The sequence below is a fragment of the Dasypus novemcinctus genome, chromosome 22 (genome assembly GCF_030445035.2).
Source record: "Dasypus novemcinctus isolate mDasNov1 chromosome 22, mDasNov1.1.hap2, whole genome shotgun sequence".
Lineage (NCBI taxonomy): Eukaryota > Metazoa > Chordata > Mammalia > Cingulata > Dasypodidae > Dasypus > Dasypus novemcinctus.
In genome coordinates this window covers 26,645,930-26,667,373 of record NC_080694.1, presented here as the reverse complement: position 1 = coordinate 26,667,373, position 21,444 = coordinate 26,645,930, and the positions used below count along the sequence as shown (strand labels likewise).

At 39.0% G+C, this 21,444-nt stretch overlaps 1 pseudogene; it reads left to right on the top strand.

Annotated features, from left to right (window-relative positions):
* LOC131275306 (olfactory receptor 7C1-like) overlaps positions 1 to 21,444 on the top strand; it is a 46,141-nt pseudogene that overhangs the window by 3,856 nt on the left and 20,841 nt on the right.

The window sequence follows — 21,444 nt, the reverse complement described above, 5'->3', positions numbered from 1 at the left end:
GTGGTGTGAGTGATGGGGAGCATGTTATCTTTCTTTCTTGCCAGCTGGCCTCAAGTGGGCTGGGCAGTAACTCTGAACCTCAGAGGGGAGGGTCTGGATTCCAGAACTTTCCCTGACAGGAGACCAAGTTCCTCCTTTGGAGAATTGACCTTCTATCATCCCAGGAGAGTGGGTGGGGTGCTTGGGCTTCCTTGGGTTCCTGAAGGGCCTTCTGGTCTAGGGGCTTACCTACAAAGTTTCCTTCAAGAGGACATAACACTGCCAGCAAGAGGTGACTCTCGGGCAATCAACATCCTATGTTATGTATGTTAAAGATAATGTGACCTCTCCATGGTGTATTATATATTTTAAAGTGTTGGATTTTATTTGATTTAATTCAAATATCTTTAATTTTTATATAGTGTAGCCATTGATATTGTTTATGAATTCCAAACATAGATATTGGATTATGTTTGTTTGTAAACTGGTCTCTTCCTGTGGGCATAATAGATTATATTAACTTCAGAGGTTTTACTTTTACTTTATTAAATTATGATCAGGGGTTCAAATGGCCCATATCAGTAGGACATTGAGTCTTCACTCCCTTGGTGGGCAGGTACTCACTGAGAAAAAGACATGGCAAAGAAGTAGTTAGAGTTTTGATGCTGGAACCTGGGGAAGTAAACACACAGGAGAAGAACACAGAGGAATAGAGATGGCTCCATAGACCTGGCAGAGGCCTGGGGAGAGAACCTGATGGTCTACAGCTGACATTGTGGAGGCACCAGAGCAGCCAAGCCCATAAAGAAACAAGCCCCAGACAGAGAGACAAGCTTTATGTCAGCCTACAGCTGAGACCAGAAGAAGCTGGGACCATGGAGTCTGAAGAAGGCTGAATCCTCACAGAGACCAGCAGCCTTCTTGCTCCAACATGTGGCAACAGACTTTTGTGAGGAAAGTAACTTACACTTTATGGCCTTGTGACTGTAAGCTTCTACCCAAAATAAACCCCCTTTGTCAATGCCAACATATTTCTGCTACTTTGCGTCAGTACCCCTTTTGTTGACTAATACATATAGTCAAAGTGGTTGTTATTTTCTTTGTGATTTCTCCCCATTGCTTTGATGATTAGAAAGCCCTTAGAGCTGTTTTTTCACTTACCTTTTAAAACCCATCCAGAATTTTCTTTTGTCTACAATGAAGTGGGAAGATACAAGTTTATTTTTAACCCAAAGAGCTATCCAATTTTCACAGTACCAAACCCTGAAAACTTTATCACTGGCCATGGTTTGGGCTTCTTGTTAACCTAGGAGTGTAGGAGCCATACTGGAGGTGATACTTTCCACAGAAGTGAAGGCCACAGTGGACCAGGGCACCCTGTGCCCACACCAGAAGTGGACAAGCTTGAGGGCCACAGTGGGAGGAAGCTCAGGTGTGGTGGGCTTGTTCTGGCCAGTGGTGGTGTGGGAGCAGGAGCCCTGAGCCCATGCTGTGGGTTTTCTGTCCTTCCCATCCTGTAAAGTGACTTGGAGCACAGGCACACCAGGATTTCCAGCAGCTGTTTGACAAGTTCCTTTAGTATGGCACCCCTGGAATTCTCAAGAACTTTAAGACAATATTAAGGATTGCCTTGTTGGACTTAGCAGTGTGGCTGTGGACAACAAGCAGGCTGACTTATCCTCAAACCTCTCCCAGAATAACCAGGTGTCTTGCACAGGATGGAAGGTGTGTGAAAGGTTTGTAGAGGCTCAATTGAAGCTGCTTTCATCCAGTCTGAGTTCCTGGAGTCAGTGAGCTTGGGGGGTTCCTGGGATTTCCATCATACTCTGTATATGTGCTGCATTCTCTTCACTGTACTTTCTGTCTTGTGCCTTGCTGTTGGTAGAAATGCTTCCTAGTGTTACCACCCAGAGGAAAAAAGTAATGCAAAAACAAACTTAGGCAACCTGGCATTAGGTTCTAGACCTGATACTCCCCAAATCCAGTAAGACCAAGTGTCTGAGTTCACTGTTGGGAGGATCTAAGCAGTCAGATTGATATACATGGCTAACCAGGGGAGGATTAAAGAACAACTAGCATGTGCATTTCTTCATCTTTTATTAGATAATGAGGCAGATGTACTCTCCCTTTAAGAACAAGCTGGGAGGAACAAATGGAGATATTAAAAGATGATAGGTGATGGGTGGGGCAAGATGGCATCTGAGTGAATGTACTTCATAATTGCTCCTGCAAAAGACCGGCTGAGTAGGGTTGGAATCTTGCTGCAGTGGGTTGTTTTGGGGACTTGCAAGGCAGGAGGTGTTTGGACATCGATTTGGAGAGACTGCAACAGAAATCATGCTTGCTAAAGCATGCTTGCTAAAGAATTGTAGGTTTCTAGCACTGAGGTCAGAAGTGGAGAGGTGGGACTCTTCCCCCTAAGGCATTCCCTGAACTGTCAGTAGTGTGGTGGCATTCCCAAGCCCTGTGTTCCCCAGAAGCATGGTCCCCAGATCCATGACCCCTAAGCCACCACAGCTGACATTCCACAGACCCGCATACCCCAAGTCTGCAATATCCCAGACTTCCCACTCCCAAATCCAGCACTCCCTGTGGTAAGGGAATACACTAGCCCTTCAGTTTTGGACTGACTCTGTGACTTGGAGGGTTTGTTGGAACGTGCAGAGGGGCCAAGTGAGTGCGGGTTCAATTTTCAGGTCCCGTGCCCCCCATTTTTTTTTTTTTTTTGAGCTTGGAGGAGCATACCAGCTGGCTTGGGGAAAGCTGGGGAAGAAAGAAGAGGTGAATCTGCTTAGAAAGCCCAATTTACCTAAAAGTGCTGGGATAGAAAACTTGGTCTGGGAGAAGGTGGAGTCAGAAAATCAACTAGCCCTCCTGTAGCACACCTAAGGGAGATAGACTCTAAGATGTGTTTTGAAAACTTCATTAGGATATTTGGGGTTCCTGGTGAGGTGTGGGCACTCTCTTTGGAAATTAAGAGACATTGTTTTCTCTGGTGATTTGGTTCACCAAGGACCAAGTTGAATCTCCTACTGGACACCTCACACAGCTTCCCTGCTGCCCTGGGAGAGAGGGAAGTGAGAAAGGGAGAAAGGGGAAAGGTCAGACTCCTAAGCATTTTATTTAAATGCAAAGAGGATTCCTTGCTTGAAACTTTGGTCTTCTTTGTTGTTTTATTTTCTGGTTTACCCTTCCTCTTTATCCCCCCATAGCCCTTCCTTCCTCCTCCTCCTCCTCCTCCACCTCCTCCTTCTCCTCCTCCTCTTCTTCTTCTTCTTCTTCTTCTTCTTCTTCTTCTTCTTCTTCTTCTTCTTCTTCTTCTTCTTCCCTCTTTTGCTTGCATTTCCACCCCCTTTTTCCCTTTTTTCTTTCTCTTCTTTTTTATATTTTTTATATTAAGTGTGGCAGGGAGTGATTCATATTTGCTGTATTTCCACATCCTCGATTTCCTCTTTCCTGTGTGTACTGATTTTGGCTACCAATGCTAACCCTTTTCCTCTACATCTTTCTATCCTCCATCATTTCGTGTTTCTCTTACATTCCACTGCACTTAATTTAGCCCCCAATTTTTATTTCTAATACCTTTGTACTGTTTTCTGTCTTTTATTCACTCTCTATATTATTGTCCTTTCCTTTCTCTTTCCCATTTTACTGACCACACTGGTCTTTTAATTCATACTATATTCCTCACCATATTCAGTTTACTGTCTGATTATAGATATTCCATTTTTCTTACTGTTATAACTCTACACAGCTTACATGAGTCTAATAGCCATTCTTCTAGATCTCACATGGTTCTTCTGCTAACATTTACTGTCAATACTACTATTATACTTTTTTCTTTTCTTACTTGTTTTGCTTTCCCCTGCCCTAATATTTTCTTTCAAGTGAACTTAGCCAACAACAAGGAAATAGAATAAGAAGAACAAAGTGGCAAAGAGAAAACTTAACACACATGCAAAAACAACTAATTAAACCGTGAGACTAGACAAAGAAGTTAATCAACCCAACCAGATAAAATGATGACCAGACAGCAACAAAAAACTACAAACCAAACCAATAATCAGGAAAACATGACCCAATCCAAAGAACAAACTAAAAACTAGGAAAAAGAGCAGAACATCAAACAAGTAAATAAAGCTCTCAAAACATTTAATAGGGGCCAATTTAATGAGGTGAGGGAAGAGAATATGAAGAAAACACTTGGAGAGCATACAGAAGAAATTGCAATCATGCAAAAAAAGACAACAGATATGATGGAGAGGAACAGCACAATCCAAGAAATCAAAAATACACCCTCAGCAAATAACAGCAGATTTAAAGAGGGAGAGGAACTAGTGATGTGGAAGACAGTACATCTGAAATCAAACAGATAGTAGAATTGATAGATAAAAAGAGAGAAAAAATTCAACAGGGACTTTGGGACCTGAATGACAATGCAAAATGCAAAAACATATGCATTATAGGCATCCCAGAAAAAGAAGAGAAGGAAAAGGGAACAGAAGGGGTGTTGGAGGAAATAATGGATAAAAACTTCCCACACCTAGTGAGGGAGATGAACATCCACATCCAGGAAGCACAATGCACCCTAAATAGCATAAATCCCAACAGGCCTACCCAAAGACATATACTTGTCAAATTATCCAATGCTCAAGACAAAGAGAAAATTTTAAAGGCAGCAAGAGAAAAGAGAACCATCACATACAAAGTAGACTTCATAAGGTTAAGTGCTGATTTCTCATCTGAAACCAAGGAGGCAAGAAGGAAGTGGTATGACAAAGTCAAGATACTAAAAGAAAAAAAAAATTCCTAAGAAGAATATTCTATACAGCTAAACTAACAAAAAATATGGTAGAAAGTTCAAATATTCACAGATAAACAGAAATTAATAGAGTATGCCAACAAGAATCCTGCCCTTCAAGAAATACTAAAGGGAGTTCTATAGGAGGAAAGAAAAACACAGGAAAGACAGAGTTGGAGGAGAGTGTAAGAACAGCTAAAAAGACAAAAAATGTAAAAAACCAAACAAAATATAACAAACACAAATCCAAAGAAAATATGGCTAATATAAATAATTCCTTGAAAGTGATAATACTGAATGTCAATGGATTAAACTCACCTGTCAAGAGACTCAGACTGGAAGATTGGATAAGAAAGTATGATGCATATATATGTTGTCTACATGAAAAACATCTTAGACCCAGAGATTCAAGGAGGTTGAAAGTGAATGGCTGGAAAACAATCTTACAGGCAAATAATAACCAAAAAAAGGGCAGGAGTAACTATGTTAATATCATACAAAATAGACTTTAAATGCAAAACAATTATGAGAGACAAATATGGACACTACATATTAGTGAAAGGGATAATCATTCAAAAAGAAAGAACAGTTATAAACATTTATGCTTCTAACAAGGGTGCCTCCGAATATGTGAGGCAAACACTGGAGAAACTAAGGGAAGGAATAGATGTCTCTACAATTATAGTGGGGGACTAATATGCCACTATCACCTTTGGACAGAACATCTCAAAGAGAATCAATAAAGAAACAAAGACTTTGAACAACATATTAGAGGAACTGAACCTAATAAACATATACAGAACATTATACCCAAATAAAGCAGAATATACATTCTTCCCAAGCACACATGGATCATTCTCCAGGACAGACCACAGGCTAGCTTGCAGAGAAAGTCTCAATGAATTCAGAAAGTTTGAAATCATACAAAATAATTTCTCTGACTGCAGAGGAATGAAGCAGGAAATCTGCAATAGTCAGAGACCCAGATGTGGCAACAAGATATGGAAGTTAAATAACACACTTTTAGAAAAACAGTGGGTCAAGGAGGAAATCTCAAAGAGAAATCAATAACAGCCTTGAAACAAATGAAAATGATAACACATATCAACACTTATGGGATGCAGCAAAAGTAGTACTGAGAAGGCAATTTATAGTCATAAATTAACACATGATAAAAGAAAACTAAAATTGAAGAACTAACTGCACAGTCAGAGGAATTATTAAAAAACAACAACAAACTAAACCCAAAGAAAGAAGAAAGAAATAACAAAGAGCACAACTAAATGAAAAAAAATAAGAAAGCACTTGAAAAAAATAAACAAAACCAAGAGCCAGTTCAATAAGATTGACAATAAAATTGTCAATAAAATTGACAAACCCTTAGCTGGACTAACAAAGAAAAAAAGAGAAAAGAGGCAAATACAGAAAGTAAGAAATGAGAAAGGGGATATCACCACCGACCCACAGAAAAAAAGACTATCGTAAGAGGATACTTTGAAAAACTATATTCCAACAAGAGGGACAATTTAGAGAAAATAGACAAATTCCAAGAAACACATAAGCAACCTACATTGATGAAAGAGGAAATAAAAAATCTCAACAAACCAATCACAAGTAAATTATAGAATCAGTCATTTAAAACCTCCCAACTAAGAATAGCCCTTGGCCAGATGATTTCACAGGTGAATTCTACCAAACTTTCCATAAAGAACTAACACCAATCTTGCTGAAACTTCCAAAAAATTGAAACCAAAGAACATTGCATAACTCATACTATGATGCCAACATTACCCTAATACCAAAGCCAAACAAAGACACCACAGGAAAGGAAAATTACAGACCAATCTCTCTAATGAACATAGATGTGGAAATCCTCAACAAAATACTTACTAATCATATTCAACAGCACATTAAATTAATTATACACCATGACCAGGTGGAATTCATTCCTGGTATGCAAGGATGGTTCAACATAAGAAAATACATTAATGTAAAAACCACATAAACAGATTGAAGGAAAAAATCACATGATCATATCTATAGATGCAGAAAAAGCATTTCACAAAATACTGCACTATTTCTTAATAAAAACACTGCAAAAGATTGGAGTAGAGGGAAGCTTTCTGAACATGATAAAAGATATATATGAAAAACCCCCAGTTAACATGATTTACAATTTTGGAATCTGAAAATCTTTCCTCCATGATGAGGAACAAGACAAGGATGCCCATTATCACCCCTTCTATTTAATATTTTGTTAGAAGTACTTGCCTGAGCATTGAGGCAAGAACCAGACATAAAAGGCATTCAAATTGCAAAGAAGTCAAAATTTCACTATTTGCAGATGATCTGATCCTATACATAGAAAATCCAAAGAAGTCTACAACAAAGCTTCTAGAACATAAAAAAGAGTTCAATAATGTTACAGGTTATAAGATCAATGCGCAAAAATCAGTAGCATGTCTGTACACCAATAATGGAAAATCTGAGGAGGCAATCAAGAAAAAAAATACCATTTACAATTGTAAATTAAAAAATCAAATACCTAGGAATAAATTTAACTAAAGATATAAAAAAATTTATATGTAGAAAACTACACAACACTGTTTAAGGAAATCAAAGAAGACTTAAATAAATGGAAGAATACTCCCTGTTCATGGATAGGAAGGCTAATTATTATGATGTCTATCCTACCAAAACTGATCTACACATTCAATGCAATCCCAATAAACATCAACACAGCATTCTTTAATGACCTAGAAAAACTAGCTATGAAATTTATTTGGAAAGTAAAGAGGCCGCGAATATCAAAAGACATATTGAAAAAGAAAAATGAAATTGGAGGAATCATACTACCTGACTCCAAAACATAACACACTAGTAAAAACATCATGGTATTGGCACAAGGAGAGACACACTGATCAATGAAACCAATTTGAATGTTCTCATATAGAGCCTTATAGATACAGTGATATGATATTCACAAGGCCATCAAACCCACTGAAAGAGGATTACCAACTCACGCCTTATACAAAAATCAACTCAAGATGGATCAAAGACCTAAATATAAGAGCCAAGACCATAAGGACCTTAGAAAGCAATGTAGAGAAACATCTACAGGATCTTGTAATAGGAAATGTATTCATGAACTTCACACCCAAAACACGAGCAGCAAAAGAACAAATAGATAAATGAGACTTCTTCAAAATTAAAGCCTTTTGTACCTCAAAGGACTTTGTCAAGAAAATGAAAAGAGAGCCTACCCAATGGGAAAAAATATTTGGTAACCATATATCTGATAGGAGACTAATATCCTTCAAATATAAAGAACTCCTATATCTCAAAAATAAAAAGACAGCCCACCCATCTTAAAAAGTGGCAAGACTTAAACAGACACTTCTCCAAATAAGAAATACAAATGGCTAAAAACCACATGAAAAATACTCAAAATCACTAGATGTTAGGGAAATGCAAATCAAAATTACAGTGAGATACCATCTTACTCCCATGAGACTGGCAGCTATCAAAAACACAGAAGACTACAAGTGTGGGAGAGGATGTGGAGAAATGGAAACACTCAGCCATTGCTGGTGGAAATGCAGAAGGATCCAGCCATTCTGGAGGACAGTTTGGCGGTTTCTCAAAAAACTAGCTATAGTTTTGCCATATGACTCAGAAATTCCACTGCTGGGTATATACCCAGTAGAACTGAAAATGAGGACACAAACTGATATATGCACACCAATGTTCATAGCAGCATTGTTCACTATTGCCAAAAGTTGGAATCAACTCAAATGCCCATCAACAAATGAATGGATAAATAAAATGTGGTATAGACATGCAATGGAATACTACTCAGCTTTAAGAACAAATACACTACAAACACACATGATAACATGGATGAATCTTGAGAATCTTATGTTGAGTGAAGCAACCCAAGCATTGAAGGACAAATACTACATGACCTCAATGATATGAAATAAGTAAACCAAGCTGCCTCAGAGGGCTAGAGACTGGATGATAGGCCTAAAGGAAATTGGGGGGTAGAGGAAGGATGTAAGCTGACACCTACATGGGTGAAATCTATGATAAGGTGGAGGTATTTGTAAAAATAAGAGTTAAAATGGGGCATAGTGTTACCTTTGGGTGGGGCTTTGTGTGCTTGAGGCAGGCTAGGGATGGGAGGATGGGTAATATTGCCCAAGAAATTGGGGGGAGAGTGGGACAACACATGAACATAGGAGATTGTCAGTTATTTTGGTTGAGAGTATAATGCTGAGAAAACTTTTTCAAAATATAATAAGGAAGGTTACCTCTTTAAGATGCTTAAAGGGGAGTATCTGATGCAAGACAGGCTTTGAGGGAGTGTGTGAGTGCTCATTCTGCCATAGTGGGTTATATCATTGGATAGAGACACATATAATGAGAGAGAAGGTATACCCACATCCTGGGGGGACTGATGCCCTCAAATAGAGGGAATTGTATCTCTCAAGAGAAATGGTGGTTCCCAGGGCACTAGGGCAGTTGAGCATGTCAAGACCTCCACACTATTGCAAGTATTTCTGAACATGGTCCTTCAAGCAGTGAAGGTTGACTGTCACTGTGGACCCTAAGGGGAGGGGAAAGAGATATTGAATAGATGGAATCAATGTAACTGTGTGGGCAATAGAAGTGTTCCACTAGATTACACAAGGATGGGTATAAGACATGTTAAATTACACCAAAAATGTATAGGGGCTGATAGGCTAAAATGTAAATTGTAAAGTAAAACATAAGATAACTAAAAATTTAGAAAATTGTATAGTCTAAAATATAAACCACAATGTGAACCGAAATGTTACCTTGTTTGAAAGCTATTGTTTTAGTATCTGTACATCAGTTTCAGTAAATATAGTATGAACATGTAAAAAAAATTATTGCTGTGGAAGGGAAAAGGGTTCTCTGTTGGATAGGTTGGAGTACTGTATATTGTATATATGAATTACTGTACTCTCAAACTTTTGTGAAGACAAGCTTAATAATTAGGGAAAAAAAGAAAAAACATAGACACGAGAAAAAGACAGAAGAAGTTGCCTTGACAATTTGCATACAAGGCAACACTTATTGCAGTGATGGAAGACAAAGCATCAAAAACAAAGCTTTAGCTGGGTTTGGGGAATGGGAGGAAGAGATGAGATGTGGAGGCGTTTTCGGGACGTGGAGTTGTCCTGGATAGTGCTTCACGGACAATTACGGGACATTGTAGATCCCCCCAGGGCCCACTGGATGGAGCGGGGGAGAGTGTGGGCTATGATGTGGACCATTGACTACGGGGTGCAGTGATGTTCAGAGATGTACTTACTGGGTGCAATGGATGTCTCACGATGATGGGAGAGAGTGTTGCTGTGGGGGGAGTGGGGGTGCGGGCGGTGGGGTTGATTGGGACCTCGTATTTTTTTAATGTAATTCGTAAAAATAAATAATTTTAATTAAAAAAAAAAAGCTTTTGCATTTTTAAATTTTTTTATTCCCCAATTTATTTTTACCTTAATTTTTCTAAATTAACATGTATTCTATATCTAACCTTTAAACTCATCACTATATTCCATTTTACTATTAATGGAACCTGGCAATATATTGGGCTTCATTTATGAAGAAGTTTTGGATCACAGAGAGGCTCAACAATGGCAGGGGAGGAATACTGGTGTGGGATGTTATGGACAGGGGACACACGGTTGGAAGGGAGTTCTACAGGGCATATATCCAGGGTACATAAAAATGTTTGAATATTTTCATAGTGGTTACAATTAAAAACAACTGAGGGAGTGCTGAGTTCCTAGCCAGGGGAGCCCTATCACAGTCCCTAAAGGAACAGCAACAATCCCCCAAGTACAACAGCAAAGACCAAAAAAGAAGGAAGGTCCAACAATAAGCCCTTGATACTAATGACTATGCTTGTGAGCCTGTGCACCTGAAATAAGAACAAGGTCTAGAACTCCATGGTGCCTAGGAGTTACCTCCTGAGAGCCTCTGTGTTGCTCAAATGTGGCCAGTCTCAAAGCCAAACTCAGAATGTAAATGTGTTGCCTTCCCCCCAGCGTGAGACATGACTCCTGGGGATGAGCCTCCCTGGCACCGAAGGATTACTACCAAGTACCAGCTAATGATGTAAAAAGAAAATGACCTTAAATAAAAGGGTCAACTCGGATCAACAGAATATCTCAGTCTACATATAATACCAGGTGTTAAAAATGCTTTTGACATGAATAAAAGGGGGAAGTGGAAAGGACAAATGACTTTATATGGCTGTGAGTCTCCAAAAAGAGCCAGGAGGTTATCAGAGGGGTTGCCCTTATGCACTCCTCAGCAGAGTCCCAGAGACAGATAAAGTAGATACAACCCCAGGTACTGGTTCTTCTGAGGGCTACAGAGATCTGTAGGTTCTATGGTAATGGCAGATGGAGTTCAGTGCCATGTCAGTTGGCCCTACTTTGGAATTTGTGTTTCTGTTTGATGGAGCTGGACTCAGATGTGATCTTTGTCTACAAGCCTCTCCTGTTGCTTTTACTGGATCTGTAGTTGGTGCTAGGTTTTAGTGTATAACCTGGGGACCTGACTCTCTGGACTGACCATCTGATAGCCAGGCCCTGAGCCTCAACAGACTTGCAACCCCTACACTCTGGTTTATTGGACTTACCCCACTCAGGTAACATGGAGGTGAAGAAGGTCAACCACCACACCAGGGAGCCAAGAGTGCCTACAACTGAAAGCAGGAGAACTGCATCCAGCATCCATGTGGAATCTAAGCCCTCTCGATATAGATGTGCAGTGGACACAATCATTCTAAGGTACAAAGGATGGAGGAATAGAGTATGGATTAGAGTGTACTTACTGATATTCTATTCATGAACTATTGTGATTAGTAATCAAAGAAAATGTGGCATTGGTGTGGAGAAAGTGGCCATGATGGCAGCTGGGGGTAGGGAGTGGGAGGAGATGAGATGTGGGGGCATTTTTGGGACTGGGAATTGTCCTGGATGGTGCTGCAGGGACAGTTACCAGACATTGTATGTCCTCCCATGGCCCACTAGGTGGAATGTGGGAGAGTGTGGTCTATGATGTGGACCATTGCCCATGAGGTGCAGCAGTGCTCAGAGATGCATTCACCAAATGCAATGAATGTCTCATGATGATGGAGGATATTGTTGTTATGGGGGGAGGAGTGGGGTGAGGGGAGTGGGGGGTACATGGGGACCTCATTTCCCTAATGTATAATTTTAAAAATTAAGACAAAATAGAAAAAAGAAAAAAATGATAATTTTTATAAATTTTTTTTAAGGTTTTGCCTTTCTTCACTCTAATAGGTGTTGTCCTGTATATATAGTGGCAAGGCAATCTCTTCCATTTCTTCCTCAGTGTCTCACCTTTTTTATTTTTCATTATGTCTTCAAAATTTTAAGGTCACAGTAAAGTCGTACACAGAATATAGGTATCTCCCATGTACCCAACATCCTCCCTTTTCCTCACCAATGATGTTTTTACATGTGAATGTTACATTTGCTACAACTGATGTACAAATATCAAAACATAACTACCAACCATTTTAGACCATACACTTTTATAAATTTTTGTTGAAATTTATCATGGCCTGTATCCATCATTGCAAGATCATACAGAACACTTCCATTGACCACCAATTACCCCCTCTTCCATCTATTCTATCTTTCTCTCTCCCTCTCCTTGGGGCCCACATTGGCAACCAAGCTTCACTGTTTGAAGGACAAGATTCATAGATACTTGCAACAATGCTGAGGGTTTGACACACTGGTCTGTCCTTTCCCATTAGGAGGCACCTTTGCTCTTGAGAGACACCCTCCCCTCTATTCGAGAACACTGATGTGTCCTCTCCATTATCGGTGTACAATTCCTGCTCATTGTATTGGTCTACACCCATGAATATAACACCCTGGGTCAGACGGTCCATGGAATTGTGGGTATGTTGGGGGTGGAAAAGGTGAACATGGGGGATTGGTGGGTACGTGGTTGAAAGAATATTATTGAGAAAACACTTTAGACAATATAATACGGAAGGGTTACTGGTTTAGGATATTGGATGGTGGACATCTGGCACAAGGTGCACCAGGGGCAGGCTTCTAGAGAGTGTGTGAGTGCTCATTTTTTAGCTTTTTAAAACTGTGAACAGTTTGTGAGGAAACACAGTACCTTTGTCTTCTCTTCATTCCCAGAATGTATTTTAGGATTTGCCATATAGTATTGCTGAATAAATATTGTTGAATGACTGAGAAACCGAATGGTTGTGTGTGTTGAACAGATATTGCTAATTATGGGGGAGAAAGGAGAAGCAGTGAGACAAGAGGAAATTCTCTTGTGAGTGGGTGTCTCCATTCATGACAGCCAACTCCAGAGGAGAAAAATTGGAAATAAGATAGTTTAGTGTATTCAGAATCTTTCTCCAAAAATAGCAAGAGGAAAATCACTATGGGAAACCTGACAATACTCGAGCCCACTGCTTGATAGGGGTGACCTCCTCCTGAAAGGTAGGTGTCCACAGGGATAAGAGATGAACATGGAGCTCCAAAGCTGTCACAAGGGACTAAACTGGAACAAACTTGCATTGTGCTTTCCTTTCTTATCTCCAGAGAAATAATTATCTCAGGGAGTATTGAGACAAAAGAATACTTCATTAATGTGTTTCATGGGAATGGAATCCCTAATTGTTCAGATACTCTATGTGCTTCTCCTTCACTATATCAAAGAAATACAATTTATCTTCTACAGATCTCATGACTCATTCCATCTCACTTCTCTTCTTGGGAGCAGAGCCTCCAACTTCTTTCATCATTCAAGGAAGAACCTGCATTGATGAACTTAGACCCTGCCTTGATAACTTCAGAGTGAGTTACAGAATCGTCACAGGTACTGGGGGAATATATTTTTGGCTCCATGGACACCTTTTATTGGTAGAAGCTTTAAGGAAATCAACAGATTACGATTATAGAGAAAGCTTAAAACACAAAGTCTGTCTTATTAAAAAGCCTGAGTGGAAATAGCAGATAAACTAAGATAGATTTTTTTCCAATCTGTCTCCTCTGATCTCTCACTCTTGGGTCTTCCCTTTCTCAGAAGCATTGTTTCCTTGTTTCACTCATTCTTCTTTCTCTACAATTTTAGAAATCATCTGTTTAACTGCATTCATTTATTTTTTTTTCTTTTAGTCATTCAATATATGTGGCTCTGGAATTCTGGTGAAGTGGATCAAAAATTAAAGACTCATCCTGTGGAGGTTAGTGAAGGCATCACAAGGGAGATTTTAATTGTAATAAGACTTGAAGGAGGATTTAGAGTAATTTCAGGAGGAAAAAAGGATAGAATTACACCAAGAAGAAATGACATGAACACAAATATGGAGTCAATATAATCATAAGTTGTGGTGAGGTTTTAAAAATAGTTCTTTTTTAAAAAGAAATAAACTTTATTGGTACATATTAATAAAGCATACAATTCCTCTGATGCATAAAATTCGTTGTATTTGCCATAATGACATAATTGTGCATTCATTACTTCAGTCATTATTAGAGTATGTTCACTGAGAGGTAAAGGTTTTCCTTGTATGTTTTTATAAATGGGCTATAAGATTTTTTAAGCAAAATTTGTTATGGTCTTCTTTTTTAAAGATACATAGATCACACTAAATTTTACATTAAAAAATATGAGGTTCCCATATACCCCACTCCCCAAATACCCAATCCTCACACTTTAACAACCTCTTTCATCAGTTGGCACATTCCTTTTATTTGATGAATACATTTTGGAGCATTGCTACGAAGCTTAGATTATAGTTTACATGGTAGTTTACACTCTCTCCCAGTCCGTCCAGTGTGTTATGGTAGGATATATAATATCCTGCATCTGTTCCTGTGATATCATTCAGGACAACTCCAAGTCCCAAAAAAGCAACCATATCACAGCCTCTTCTTCCCTATCCCTGCACTCAACAACTCCAATGGTCACTGTCTCTTAAACAGGGACACAATTTCTTCCATTGCTAGAGTCACAATAAGTCTATAGTAGAATACCATTGAATCCACTCTAATTCTTATTTTATTCCTCTATCCTGAGGATCTTGGGATGGTGATGACCACTCCACCTCTAAATTGAGAGGGGCCTTAGATCCCTCATATCTGATGAATGGAATTCTGCTTGCAGTTGTGGACTCTCTCTGTTCCCTGGTGTGGTGGTTGACCAACATTTTGTTTGCTTTCAGATTTGGAGATTACAAATATAGCTGCTGTAAACATTCATGTGTGGACTTTTGTGTGGACTCCAATTTTCATATCACATATATGTATACCTAAAAACGAAACTGCTGGATTGTATGGTAAGACAATGTTTAGTTTTACAAGAAACTGCTAAACTGTCTTCTGGCAGAACCATTTTGTATTCTCACTAGCAGAGAATGAAAGATGTATTGCTCCACATACTCAACAGCAATTGGTATTCGCAGTTTAAGTTTTTATCTCTTCTAATAAGCATGTGATCATATATCATTATGGTCATAGTCTTCCAATTCCCTAATGACAAATGATGTTTAATTTTTAAAAGATTTTAATTTATTTATTTATTCATTTATTTATTTAAATTTTTAAAATTTTAAAGTATATTTAGATTACATAAATGTTACATAACATGTAGATTACATAACATATAGAGGGGCCACATATGCCCCACCTCTTCTCCCTCCCACTCTTTCCCATAGTAACAACATCTTTCATTAGTATAGTACATTTGCTACAATTGATGAACACATAAAGAAACAATGCTACTAACCGTGGACTATAGTTTATATTGTAGTTAACAGCCTTTCCTGCACAATTTTAGGTAATGACAAAACACATACGGCCTGTATCCATCATTGCAAGGTCATGCAGAACAATCCCAATGTCCTGAAAATGCCCTGATATTACACCTATTCTGCCTGCTCCCTCCTGTCAGAATCTCTGGTGGCCATGGCCTTTATATCAATGATAAACATTCTTCAATTGCTAGAATAATAAATCTATAATAGAAAAATAATAAGTCTACTTTAGTCCATCGATGATTCCCCAATCTTGAGGATTTTGTGACGGTGATGCCCACTGTTTCTAATTGAGAGCAGGCTTAGATCCCTTGGGGTATTTGGGTGGAACTGTTGTTTAGAGTTGCAGACATTCTTTGCTCCTTGGGATAGGTGTTGTTCATTATCATCTCCTTATTTGTTGTGCTGCATAGGTCCAATGAACTGGAGAGTAAGAGTTGAAACTCTGCTTAGATTAAAGGTTCAACTGGCACATGAACAGACCAAAAATATAAGGCTCTGACTCATGTATTTAACAAGGAGAGTGCTAACACATGGCTTTATGTAAATAACATGTAGAGAAGAGCCACATGTTGGGAATCTACAAATGAGTCTAACTCTTTTATATTGGGGAACATAAATTCAAAAGTAATTCCTACTGACAGGGTGCCAAATTCCTGAGAGTCTCTGCACTATTTGTAGTGTCTAGATATCTCTAGAACCATCAGGATCCCTGCTGTATGAGGCACTGTTTACTATAACAGTTAGTGAGATTCTGCTGAGACCAGCATAAGCATAACCTCTGGAATGACCTCCAAACTCACTTTGAAATCTCTTAGTCATAAAATCTCATCTGCACTGAATATTTCCCCTTTTTAGTCAAGGTCTTTTTCAGATGCATTGCTAGTTGGCAATTCATAGTAATACCTAGGTGCCAGTGAAGTTGAATTTCTTTTTATATTTTGTGTTTTGTACTTGTATTTTGAATTTCTTCCTAGGTTAGGATTCTGTTCATACCTTTTGCAGATTTTTAAATTCAGCATTTGCTTTCTTATTTTGTAGTGTTAATATTAATTTCTACATTTGTATACAAATCATTTATCAGATGTTTTGTGTTTTTCCAAATCTGTATGTTTTCTTACAACCCCTTATCAATGTCTTTCACAGAGCAGATATTTTACATTTGAATAAAAACTGACTTATAAATTTTAATCTCTCATGAAACATGCTTCCATTGCTATATCTAAAAACTCATTTCCATCCTATGGGTCCTTTGATTTTCTTCACATGTCACTCTAACACTTTTGCAATGCATTTTACTTTGAAGTGGTATGATTCATTTTGATTTAATTTTTGTGAAATGAATTCAATCAGTGTTAAGTACCTTTTTTGTTTGGCATGAGTGCATTCTGTTGTTACCAGATTCTAAGTTCTTGGCTATGCTGCAGAGGTGAATTTCTAGAGCACACCAGGTGAGTTAGGCCAGTAATTTATTCAGGTAAGGAGGGAAGAGAATTGGGAGAAAATAACAGAGCAGGGTCCCAGGTAGTGAGGAAGGGGCTGAAAAGGGATGAAGAGGGCTAATTTACAAGCTACAATTTCCCATTATAGATTATAAATCCCTAGGGTAACGTGCATGGCCACATGGCAGAGGAAAAATGATGAAAGCGACATGCAGAGGGCAAGACACACCTTAGGCAAAAAGCTAGGCAAGAGCAAGCTCAAACCTCATGGTTTGCTTTTAAACTGCTAATTATTCCACCGCTTTGCTAATGGCAGGGGAGGGGGTTTCAGTTGTTTGCTCTTTGGATTGATTACCCTGCCCATCAATTCTTTAGTGAGGACCCAATGATAAAGTTCCCAGGTAACATCCGAGCTTTTCCATATTCTCAGGAAGGAGTCTTTGTTCTGGGTAGCAGAATCCTAGGGGTGAGATTCCTCCAGCAGCCATCTTAGGGGTTTTTGATGTCCATGTGGCCTCTGTCATGTTCCAGATCCATCTATTCCCTATCTTACTAGCCTGCTTCACTACTGTTCCAACACCACTTCTTGAAAATATCGTACTTTCTACACTGAATTACCCTAGTCCTCTCTGAAACATCAGTGGAACCCATTTGTGTGGGATCATTTGTCCATTTCACCAAAAGGAATTTTTTAAATTATTGTGTTTTTATAATAACTGTTACAACCAAATAACATGGTTCCTACAACTTTGTTCTTCTTTTCTGTTTTGTCACAGGGTACAAAGAAAACTGGTCATAATGTTTGCTGCTTAAAATAAAGTCTGAGAGAATTTATCATAGAAATTATTGCCTTAGCAAACTGTATTCCATTATGGCCAAGAGTTTCTAGGCATCACAACTATCAAAGAGAAGCAGGAACATATGTTTTCCCTGACATTTTCAGAAAAGGGTACTAGATCTCTATAAAATCCATAAAAATATTAACTTAATGTAATTACAATACAAACAGTACCATTTATTATATTTTTCTGATTACGGCTTGAGGCTAAATTGCATTGTTTTGAATATCTCCTCCAGGAAATTTATCATCCACATGGAAACAGAAAACCAAACATATGTTTTAAAATTCATCCTCCTGGGACTCTCAGAAGATACAGAGGTGCAGTCCCTCCTCTTTGGGATGTTCCTGTCCATGTACCTGGTCACCTTCACTGGCAACCTGCTCATCATCCTGGCTGTCATTTGGACTCCCATCTCCACACACCCATGTACTTCTTCCTCTCCAACCTGTCTTTTACTGATATCTGTTTCACCTCCACAACAGTACCAAAGATGCTGCTGAACATCCACACAGGCAACAAGATCATAACTTTTGAAAACTGTCTCACCCAGATGTATTTTTTCATGCTTTTTGGACAATTAGATAACTCCTTCTTGACTGCAATGGCCTATGACCGTTTCGTGGCCATCTGTCACCCCCTGCACTACACAGTCATCATGAACCCCTGGCTCTGTGGCCTCCTACTGCTGGCATTCTGGTTATTGAGTGTTTTGGACTCTCTTTTGCATAACTTAATGGTTTTGCAATTGTCTTTTTGTACAGAGATGGAAATGCCCCACTTTTTCTGTGAACTTAATCAGGTAGTCAGATATGCTTGTTCTGACACCTTCCTCAATGAGCTTGTGATGTATTTTGCAGGTGGACTTCTGGGGGTTATACCACTCACTGGGATCTTTTTCTCTTACTATAAAATTATATCCTCAATTTTGAGAATCTCAACAGCTCGTGGTAAATATAAAGCATTTTCTACTTGTGGGTCTCACCTTTCAGTAGTGACCTTGTTTTATGGTACAGGTCTTGGAGTGTATCTTAGCTCTGCTGCTACCCAAAACTCAAGGGCAAATGCAATAGCCTCAGTGATGTACACGGCAGTCACTCCCATGGTGAACCCCTTTATATATAGTCTTAGAAACAAGGACATAAAGCAGGCCTTTAAAAAGCTGGGAAACATTCTGTCTATAAAAGGATACTTTGTCTCAAGTTTACAAAAGTGCTCATGATTAACAGAGATCAAACACTAGAAGATTCTTTTTTTGAAAATGAAATATTTTGTTGTCTTTTTTTGAAGATACATAGATAATACAAAATGTAACATTAAAAATATGAGGTTCCCATATATACCACTCCCCACCCCACCCCCACTCCTCTTACACGAACAACTTCTGGTTGTGTGGATTATCATTTGCATTGTAGTTTACACTTTCCCACAGTCCATTCAATGGCTTATGGCATGATATGTAATGTCCTTCATCTATCCCTACTATATCATTCAGGGCAACTTCAAGTCCTGAAAATGCCTCCATATCACACATCTTCCCTCTCCCAGCACTCAGCAACTCCCATGGCCACTGTCTCCAGACAGACTAGTGTGTCAAATCCTCAGCATTGTTGCAAGTATCTGTGAATCTTATGCTCCAAGCAGTGAAGCTTGGTTGTCACTGTGGGTCCCAAGGGGTGGGGGAGAGAGGAGTAGAATAGATGGAAGAGGGGACAACTGGGGGCAGTGGGAGTGTTGCACAAGATCATGCAGTGATGGATATAGGCCTTGTTAAATTTCACCAAAAAATTAAATGTAAACCATAATGTAAACCATAATACAACCAAATTTTTATAAAATTGTACAATCTAAATTATAAACCATAATGTAAACCATAGTGAAACCATGGTTTGTATCTATGTTTCAATATCTGTGCATCAGCTATAGCAAATATATGCACATTAAAAAGATAATTGCATGGGAAGAGAGAAAAGTGTTTGATGTTGGCATATCAGATTCCCCTATATTGTATATGTGACTTTATTGTGATCTAAAACTTTTTTGAAGACATAATAATTTTTTAAACAAAGGATGAAGACCCTGAGAAAAGAATGGGAGAGATAGCTTTTCTATTGTACATACATAGCAACACCTATTACAGTGATAAAAGGAAAGCAAAATGTCAAATATATTTTATGATATTTTGCATTTTAATACCCCGATTTATTTTTTACTTTATTTTAGTTTTTCTTAAATATATATAGAATAAAAATATTCTATTTTTAATCTTTAAACCTATCACTACTATTTCATTTTCCTATTAATTGAGTTTAGAAATATACCCGTGTGGAGCTGGCCCACATGCAATGCTGATGCATGCAAGGAGTGCCCTGCCATGCAGGGGTGTCCCCCACATAGGGGAACCCCACATGCAAGGAGTGTGCCTCATAAGGAGAGCCGCCCAGCACAAAAGAAAGTGCAGCCTGCCCAAGAATGGCGCCGCCTACACTTCCCGTGCCACTGATGACAACGGAACTGGACAAAGAAACAAGATGCAGCAAATAGACACAGAGAACAGACAATGGGGGCAGAAGGGTGGAATTAAATAAATAAATAAATCTTTTTAAAAAAAGAAATATATTAGCATACAGTTTTGAAGAAGTTTTGGATCAGAGAGTGGTTCAACAATTGCAGGGCAGGAGCACTGGTGTGGGATGTCATTGATGGGGGATGCATGAGTAGGAGGTATTTCCTCAGGGCATTCATACAGCGTATATAAATATATTTTGGATATTAATTGTCATAGTAGGTAGAGAATGACATGAAAACTGAGGAAGTGCTGAGTTCCTATTCTGGGAAACTGTTGCACTCCCCAATTGAGGAGCAACTATTCCCCAAGTGCAAGAACAAAGACCAGTGAAGAAGGATGGTCCAATGATGGGCCCTTGATACTGATGACTATGCTTATGAGCCTGTATGCTTGAAATTTCAACTAGATCTAGAGCTGCAAGGTGCCTAAGAGTAACCTCCTGAGAGCCTCCATGTTGCTCAAATGTGACCACTCCTTAGGTCAACTCAACATTACCGTCCCTCCAGCATGGGACATATCCCCTGGGTTGAGAATCCCTGATGCTGAGGAATTACTACCAAGCACGAGCTGGTGATACAATTAGAAAAATACCTTGAATAAAAAGGGGAAATGGGAATGACAAATGAGTTCATATGGCTAAGAGACTTCAAAATGAGTCAGGAGGTCATCAGATGAACTGGGATTATGCATCTTTCAGCAGAATCTCAGAGACAGCCTAAGTAGATACTACCCCAGGTAGTGGTTCTCCTGAGGACTACAGAGACACCTCATTCCTATGGTCATGGCAGATGGCTCTGGAGTTCTGTGCCTTGCCAGTAGGCCCTACTTTGGAATTTGTACTCTGAAGTGTGATGGAGTTGGACTCAGATGTGATCTTTCTACACATACCTCTCTGTCACTTTTACTTGACCTGTTGTTGGTGCTGGGGTTGTTGTATGGTCAGGAGACTTGAATGAGCC